We start from the raw sequence: 10,678 nt of genomic DNA on the forward strand, positions 1-10,678 counted from the left end.
CACCTCCTCTATAATGTAATATCGCCTCCTCTATAATGTAATATCACCCCCTCTATAATGTAATATCTCCTCCTCTATAATTTAATATCACCTCCTCTATAATGTAATATCACCTCCTCTATAATGTAATATCACCTCCTCTATAATGTAATATCGCCTCCTCTATAATGTAATATCACCTCCCCTATAATGTAATATCACCCCCTCTATAATGTAATATTACCCCTCTGTAATGTAATATCACCCCCTCTGTAATGTAATATCACCCCCTCTATAATGTAATATCACCTCCTCTATAATGTAATATCACCCCCTCTATAATGTAATATCACATCCTCTATAATGTAATATCACCTCCTCTATAATGTAATATCACCCCCTCTATAATGTAATATCACCTCCACTATAATGTAATATCACCCCCTCTATAATGTAATATCACCTCCTCTATAATGTAATATCACCTCCTCTATAATGTAATATCACCTCCTCTATAATGTAATATCACCCCCTCTATAATGTAATATCACCTCCTCTATAATGTAATATCACCTCCTCTATAATGTAATATCACCTCCTCTATAATGTAACATCACCTCCTCTATAATGTAATATCCCCTCCTCTATAATGTAATATCGCCTCCTCTATAATGTAATATCGCCTCCTCTATAATTTAATATCGCCTCCTCTATAATGTAATATCACCTCCTCTATAATGTAATATCCCCTCCTCTATAATGTAATATCGCCTCCTCTATAATGTAATATCGCCTCCTCTATAATTTAATATCGCCTCCTCTATAATGTAATATCACCTCCTCTATAATGTAATATCACCTCCTCTATAATGTAATATCACCCCCTCTATAATGTAATATCGCCTCCTCTATAATTTAATATCACCTCCTCTATAATGTAATATCACCCCTCTATAATGTAATATCTCCTCCTCTATAATGTAATATCACCCCCTCTATAATGTAATATCACCTCCTCTATAATGTAATATCACCTCCTCTATAATGTAATATCACCTCCTCTATAATGTAATATCACCCCCTCTATAATGTAACATCACCTCCTCTATAATGTAATATCACCTCCTCTATAATGTAATATCACCTCCTCTATAATGTAATATCACCTCCTCTATAATATCACCTCCTCTATAATGTAATATCACCTCCTCTATAATGTAATATCACCTCCTCTATAATGTAATATCACCTCCTCTATAATGTAATATCACCTCCTCTATAATGTAATATCACCTCCTCTATAATGTAATATCACCCCCTCTATAATGTAATATCGCCTCCTCTATAATGTAATATAACCTCCTCTATAATGTAATATCACCTCCTCTATAATGTAATATCTCCTCCTCTATATTGTAATATCACCCCCTCTATAATGTAATATCACCTCCTCTATAATGTAATAATACCTCCTCTATAATGTAATATCAACTCCTCTATAATGTAATATCACCCCCTCTATAATGTAACATCACCTCCTCTATAATGTAACATCACCTCCTCTATAATGTAATATCACCTCCTCTATAATATCACCTCCTCTATAATGTAATATCACCTCCTCTATAATGTAATATCACCTCCTCTATAATGTAATATCGCCTCCTCTATAATGTAATATCACCCCCTCTATAATGTAATATCACCTCCTCTATAATTTAATATCACCTCCTCTATAATGTAATATCACCTCCTCTATAATGTAATATCACCTCCTCTATAATGTAATATCACACCCTCTATAATGTAATATCACCTCCTCTATAATGTAATATCACCCCCTCTAATGTAATAATGTAATATCACCCCCTCTATAATGTAATATCACCTCCTCTATAATGTAATATCACCCCCTCTATAATGTAATATCACCTCCTCTATAATGTAATATCACCCCCTCTATAATGTAATATCACCTCCTCTATAATGTAATATCACCCCCCCCCTATAACGTAATATCAACTCCTCTATAATGTAATATCACCTCCTCTATAATGTAATATCACCTCCTCTATAATGTAATATCACCTCCTCTATAATGTAATATCACCTCCTCTATAATGTAATATCACCCCCTCTATAATGTAATATCACCTCCTCTATAATGTAATATCGCCTCCTCTATAATGTAATATCACCCCCTCTATAATGTAATATCTCCTCCTCTATAATGTAATATCACCTCCTCTATAATGTAATATCACCTCCTCTATAATGTAATATCACCTCCTCTATAATGTAATATCGCCTCCTCTATAATGTAATATCACCTCCTCTATAATGTAATATCACCTCCTCTATAATGTAATATCGCCTCCTCTATAATGTAATATCACCTCCTCTATAATGTAATATCACCTCCTCTATAATGTAATATCACCTCCTCTATAATGTAATATCACCTCCTCTATAATGTAATATCACCCCCTCTATAATGTAACATCACCTCCTCTATAATGTAATATCACCTCCTCTATAATGTAATATCACCTCCTCTATAATGTAATATCACCTCCTCTATAATATCACCTCCTCTATAATGTAATATCACCTCCTCTATAATGTAATATCACCTCCTCTATAATGTAATATCACCTCCTCTATAATGTAATATCACCTCCTCTATAATGTAATATCACCCTCTATAATGTAATATCATCTCCTCTATAATGTAATATCACCTCCTCTATAATGTAATATCACCTCCTGTATAATGTAATATCACCTCTTCTATAATGTAATATCACCTCCTCTATAATGTAATATCACCCCCTCTATAATGTAATATCGCCTCCTCTATAATGTAATATAACCTCCTCTATAATGTAATATCACCTCCTCTATAATGTAATATCTCCTCCTCTATATTGTAATATCACCCCCTCTATAATGTAATATCACCTCCTCTATAATGTAATAATACCTCCTCTATAATGTAATATCAACTCCTCTATAATGTAATATCACCCCCTCTATAATGTAACATCACCTCCTCTATAATGTAACATCACCTCCTCTATAATGTAATATCACCTCCTCTATAATATCACCTCCTCTATAATGTAATATCACCTCCTCTATAATGTAATATCACCTCCTCTATAATGTAATATCGCCTCCTCTATAATGTAATATCACCCCCTCTATAATGTAATATCACCTCCTCTATAATTTAATATCACCTCCTCTATAATGTAATATCACCTCCTCTATAATGTAATATCACCCCCTCTATAATGTAATATCACCTCCTCTATAATGTAATATCACCTCCTCTATAATGTAATATCACCTCCTCTATAATGTAATATCACCCCCTCTATAATGTAATATCACCTCCTCTATAATGTAATATCACCCCCTCTAATGTAATAATGTAATATCACCCCCTCTATAATGTAATATCACCTCCTCTATAATGTAATATCACCCCCTCTATAATGTAATATCACCTCCTCTATAATGTAATATCACCCCCTCTATAATGTAATATCACCTCCTCTATAATGTAATATCACCCCCCCCCTATAACGTAATATCAACTCCTCTATAATGTAATATCACCTCCTCTATAATGTAATATCACCTCCTCTATAATGTAATATCACCTACTCCATAATGTAATATCACCTACTCCATAATGTAATATCACCTCCTCTATAATGTAATATCACCCCCTCTATAATGTAATATCACCTCCTCTATAATGTAATATCACCTCCTCTATAATGTAATATCACCTCCTCTATAATGTAATATCACCTCCTCTATAATGTAATATCACCTCCTCTATAATGTAATATCGCCTCCTCTATAATGTAATATCGCCTCCTCTATAATGTAATATCGCCTCCTCTATAATGTAATATCACCTCCTCTATAATGTAATATCACCTCCTCTATAATGTAATATCATCTCCTCTATAATGTAATATCACCCCCTCTATAATGTAATATCACCTCCTCTATAATGTAATATCGCCTCCTCTATAATGTAATATCACCCCCTCTATAATGTAATATCACCTCCTCTATAATGTAATATCGCCTCCTCTATAATGTAATATCACCCCCTCTATAATGTAATATCTCCTCCTCTATAATGTAATATCACCTCCTCTATAATGTAATATCACCTCCTCTATAATGTAATATCACCTCCTCTATAATGTAATATCGCCTCCTCTATAATGTAATATCACCTCCTCTATAATGTAATATCACCTCCTCTATAATGTAATATCACCTCCTCTATAATGTAATATCATCTCCTCTATAATGTAATATCACCTCCTCTATAATGTAATATCACCTCCTCTATAATGTAATATCACCTCCTCTATAATGTAATATCACCCCCTCTATAATGTAATATCACCTCCTCTATAATGTAATATCACCTCCTCTATAATATAATATCACCTCCTCTATAATGTAATATCACCTCCTCTATACATATAATATCACCTCCTCTATAATGTAATATCACCTCCTCTATAATGTAATATCACCCCCTCTATAAATGTAATATCACCTCCTCTATAATGTAATATCACCCCCCCTATAATGTAATATCACCTCCTCTATAATGTAATATCACCTCCTCTATAATGTAATATCACCTCCTCTATAATGTAATATCACCTCCTCTATAATGTAATATCACCTCCTCTATAATGTAATATCACCCCCTCTATAATGTAACATCACCTCCTCTATAATGTAACATCACCTCCTCTATAATGTAATATCACCTCCTCTATAATATCACCTCCTCTATAATGTAATATCACCTCCTCTATAATGTAATATCACCTCCTCTATAATGTAATATCGCCTCCTCTATAATGTAATATCACCCCCTCTATAATGTAATATCACCTCCTCTATAATTTAATATCACCTCCTCTATAATGTAATATCACCTCCTCTATAATGTAATATCACCCCCTCTATAATGTAATATCACCTCCTCTATAATGTAATATCACCTCCTCTATAATGTAATATCACCTCCTCTATAATGTAATATCACCCCCTCTATAATGTAATATCACCTCCTCTATAATGTAATATCACCCCCTCTAATGTAATAATGTAATATCACCCCCTCTATAATGTAATATCACCTCCTCTATAATGTAATATCACCCCCTCTATAATGTAATATCACCTCCTCTATAATGTAATATCACCCCCTCTATAATGTAATATCACCTCCTCTATAATGTAATATCACCCCCCCCCTATAACGTAATATCAACTCCTCTATAATGTAATATCACCTCCTCTATAATGTAATATCACCTCCTCTATAATGTAATATCACCTACTCCATAATGTAATATCACCTACTCCATAATGTAATATCACCTCCTCTATAATGTAATATCACCCCCTCTATAATGTAATATCACCTCCTCTATAATGTAATATCACCTCCTCTATAATGTAATATCACCTCCTCTATAATGTAATATCACCTCCTCTATAATGTAATATCACCTCCTCTATAATGTAATATCGCCTCCTCTATAATGTAATATCGCCTCCTCTATAATGTAATATCGCCTCCTCTATAATGTAATATCACCTCCTCTATAATGTAATATCACCTCCTCTATAATGTAATATCATCTCCTCTATAATGTAATATCACCCCCTCTATAATGTAATATCACCTCCTCTATAATGTAATATCGCCTCCTCTATAATGTAATATCACCCCCTCTATAATGTAATATCACCTCCTCTATAATGTAATATCGCCTCCTCTATAATGTAATATCACCCCCTCTATAATGTAATATCTCCTCCTCTATAATGTAATATCACCTCCTCTATAATGTAATATCACCTCCTCTATAATGTAATATCACCTCCTCTATAATGTAATATCGCCTCCTCTATAATGTAATATCACCTCCTCTATAATGTAATATCACCTCCTCTATAATGTAATATCACCTCCTCTATAATGTAATATCATCTCCTCTATAATGTAATATCACCTCCTCTATAATGTAATATCACCTCCTCTATAATGTAATATCACCTCCTCTATAATGTAATATCACCCCCTCTATAATGTAATATCACCTCCTCTATAATGTAATATCACCTCCTCTATAATATAATATCACCTCCTCTATAATGTAATATCACCTCCTCTATACATATAATATCACCTCCTCTATAATGTAATATCACCTCCTCTATAATGTAATATCACCCCCTCTATAAATGTAATATCACCTCCTCTATAATGTAATATCACCCCCCCTATAATGTAATATCACCTCCTCTATAATGTAATATCACCTCCTCTATAATGTAATATCACCTCCTCTATAATGTAATATCACCTCCTCTATAATGTAATATCACCTCCTCTATAATGTAATATCACCTCCTCTATAATGTAATATCACCTCCTCTATAATGTAATATCACCTCCTCTATAATGTAATATCACCCCCTCTATAAATGTAATATCACCTCCTCTATAATGTAATATCACCCCCCCTATAATGTAATATCACCTCCTCTATAATGTAATATCACCTCCTCTATAATGTAATATCACCTCCTCTATAATGTAATATCACCTCCTCTATAATGTAATATCACCTCCTCTATAATGTAATATCACCCCCTCTATAATGTAATATCACCTCCTCTATAATGTAATATCACCTCCTCTATACATATAATATCACCTCCTCTATAATGTAATATCACTCCTCTATAATGTAATATCACCTCCTCTATAATGTAATATCACCCCCTCTATAATGTAATATCACCTCCTCTATAATGTAATATCACCCCCTCTATAATGTAATATCACCTCCTCTATAATGTAATATCACCTCCTCTATAATGTAATATCACCCCCTCTATAATGTAATATCACCTCCTCTATAATGTAATATCACCTCCTCTATAATGTAATATCACCCCCTCTATAATGTAATATCACATCCTCTATAATGTAATATCACCTCCTCTATAATATAATATCACCTCCTCTATAATGTAATATCACCTCCTCTATAATGTAATATCACCTACTCCATAATGTAATATCACCTACTCCATAATGTAATATCACCTCCTCTATACATATAATATCACCTCCTCTATAATGTAATATCACCTCCTCTATAATGTAATATCACCTCCTCTATAATGTAATATCACCTCCTCTATAATGTAATATCACCCCCTCTATAATGTAATATCACCTCCTCTATAATATAACATCACCTCCTCTATAATGTAATATCACCTCCTCTATAATGTAATATCACCTCCTCTATAATGTAATATCACCTCCTCTATAATGTAATATCACCTCCTCTATAATGTAATATCACCTCCTCTATAATGTAATATCACCTCCTCTATAATGTAATATCACCTCCTCTATAATGTAATATCACCTCCTCTATAATGTAATATCACCTCCTCTATAATGTAATATCACCTCCTCTATAATGTAATATCACCTCCTCTATAATGTAATATCATCTCCTCTATAATGTAATATCACCTCCTCCATAATGTAATATCACCTCCTCTATACATATAATATCACCTCCTCTATAATGTAATATCACCCCCTCTATAATGTAATATCACCTCCTCTATAATGTAATATCTCCTCTATAAATGTAATATCACCTCCTCTATAATGTAATATCACCTCCTCTATAATGTAATATCACCTCCTCTATAATGTAATATCACCTCCTCTATAATGTATTATCACCTCCTCTATAATGTAATATCACCCCTCTATAATGTAATATCACCCCCTCTATAATGTAATATCCCCCCTCTATAATGTAATATCACCTCCTCTATAAATGCAATATCACCTCCTCTATAATGTAATATCACCTCCTCTATAATGTAATATCACCTCCTCTATAAGGTAATATCACCTCCTCTATAATGTAATATCACCCCCTCTATAATGTAATATCACCGCCTCTATAATGTAATATCACCTCCTCTATAATTTAATATCACCTCCTCTATAATGTAATATCACCTCCTCTATAATGTAATATCACCTACTCCATAATGTAATATCACCTACTCCATAATGTAATATCACCTCCTCTATACATATAATATCACCTCCTCTATAATGTAATATCACCTCCTCTATAATGTAATATCACCCCCTCTATAATGTAATATCACCTCCTCTATAATGTAATATCACCCCCTCTATAATGTAATATCACCTCCTCTATAATGTAACATCACCTCCTCTATAATGTAATATCACCTCCTCTATAATGTAATATCACCCCCTCTATAATGTAATATCACCCCCTCTATAATGTAATATCACCTCCTCTATAATGTAATATCACCCCCTCTATAATGTAATATCACCTCCTCTATAATGTAACATCACCTCCTCTATAATGTAATATCACCTCCTCTATAATGTAATATCACCCCCTCTATAATGTAATATCACCTCCTCTATAATATAACATCACCTCCTCTATAATGTAATATCACCCCCTCTATAATGTAATATCACCTCCTCTATAATATAACATCACCTCCTCTATAATGTAATATCACCCCCTCTATAATGTAATATCACCTCCTCTATAATGTAATATCACCCCCTCTATAATGTAATATCACCTCCTCTATAATGTAATATCACCTCCTCTATAATGTAATATCACCCCCTCTATAATGTAATATCACCTCCTCTATAATGTAATATCACCTCCTCTATAATGTAATATCACCTCCTCTATAATGTAATATCACCTCCTCTATAATGTAATATCACCTCCTCTATAATGTAATATCACCTCCTCTATAATGTAATATCACCCCCACTATAATGTAATATCACCTCCTCTATAATGTAATATCACCTCCTCTATAATGTAATATCACCCCCTCTATAATGTAATATCACTCCTCTATAATGTATTATCACCTCCTCTATAATGTAATATCACCTCCTCTATAATGTAATATCACCTCCTCTATACATATAATATCACCTCCTCTATAATGTAATATCACCGCCTCTATAATGTAATATCACCTCCTCTATAATGTAATATCACCTCCTCTATAATATAACATCACCTCCTCTATAATGTAATATCACCTCCTCTATAATGTAATATCACCTCCTCTATAATGTAATATCACCCCCTCCTCTATAATGTAATATCACCTCCTCTATAATGTAATATCACCTCCTCTATAATGTAATATCACCTCCTCTATAATGTAATATCATCTCCTCTATAATGTAATATCACCTCCTCTATAATGTAATATCACCCCCTCTATAATGTAATATCACCTCCTCTATAATGTAATATCGCCTCCTCTATAATGTAATATCGCCCCCTCTATAATGTAATATCACCTCCTCTATAATGTAATATCACCTCCTCTATAATGTAATATCACCCCCTCTATAATGTAATATCACCTCCTCTATAATGTAATATCACCTCCTCTATAATGTAATATCACCCCCTCTATAATGTAATATCACCGCCTCTATAATGTAATATCACCTCCTCTATAATGTAATATCACCTCCTCTATAATGTAATATCACCTCCTCTATAATGTAATATCACCTACTCCATAATGTAATATCACCTACTCCATAATGTAATATCACCCCTCTATAATGTAATATCACCCCCTCTATAAATGTAATATCACCTCCTCTATAATGTAATATCACCCCCCCTATAATGTAATATCACCTCCTCTATAATGTAATATCACCTCCTCTATAATGTAATATCACCTCCTCTATAATGTAATATCACCTCCTCTATAATGTAATATCACCTCCTCTATAATGTAATATCACCCCCTCTATAATGTAATATCACCTCCTCTATAATGTAATATCACCTCCTCTATACATATAATATCACCTCCTCTATAATGTAATATCACTCCTCTATAATGTAATATCACCTCCTCTATAATGTAATATCACCCCCTCTATAATGTAATATCACCTCCTCTATAATGTAATATCACCCCCTCTATAATGTAATATCACCTCCTCTATAATGTAATATCACCTCCTCTATAATGTAATATCACCCCCTCTATAATGTAATATCACCTCCTCTATAATGTAATATCACCTCCTCTATAATGTAATATCACCTCCTCTATAATGTAATATCACCCCCTCTATAATGTAATATCACATCCTCTATAATGTAATATCACCTCCTCTATAATATAATATCACCTCCTCTATAATGTAATATCACCTCCTCTATAATGTAATATCACCTACTCCATAATGTAATATCACCTACTCCATAATGTAATATCACCTCCTCTATACATATAATATCACCTCCTCTATAATGTAATATCACCTCCTCTATAATGTAATATCACCTCCTCTATAATGTAATATCACCTCCTCTATAATGTAATATCACCCCCTCTATAATGTAATATCACCTCCTCTATAATATAACATCACCTCCTCTATAATGTAATATCACCTCCTCTATAATGTAATATCACCTCCTCTATAATGTAATATCACCTCCTCTATAATGTAATATCACCTCCTCTATAATGTAATATCACC

Source organism: Rhinoderma darwinii, chromosome 11 (genome assembly GCF_050947455.1).
Source record: "Rhinoderma darwinii isolate aRhiDar2 chromosome 11, aRhiDar2.hap1, whole genome shotgun sequence".
NCBI classification, from domain to species: domain Eukaryota; kingdom Metazoa; phylum Chordata; class Amphibia; order Anura; family Rhinodermatidae; genus Rhinoderma; species Rhinoderma darwinii.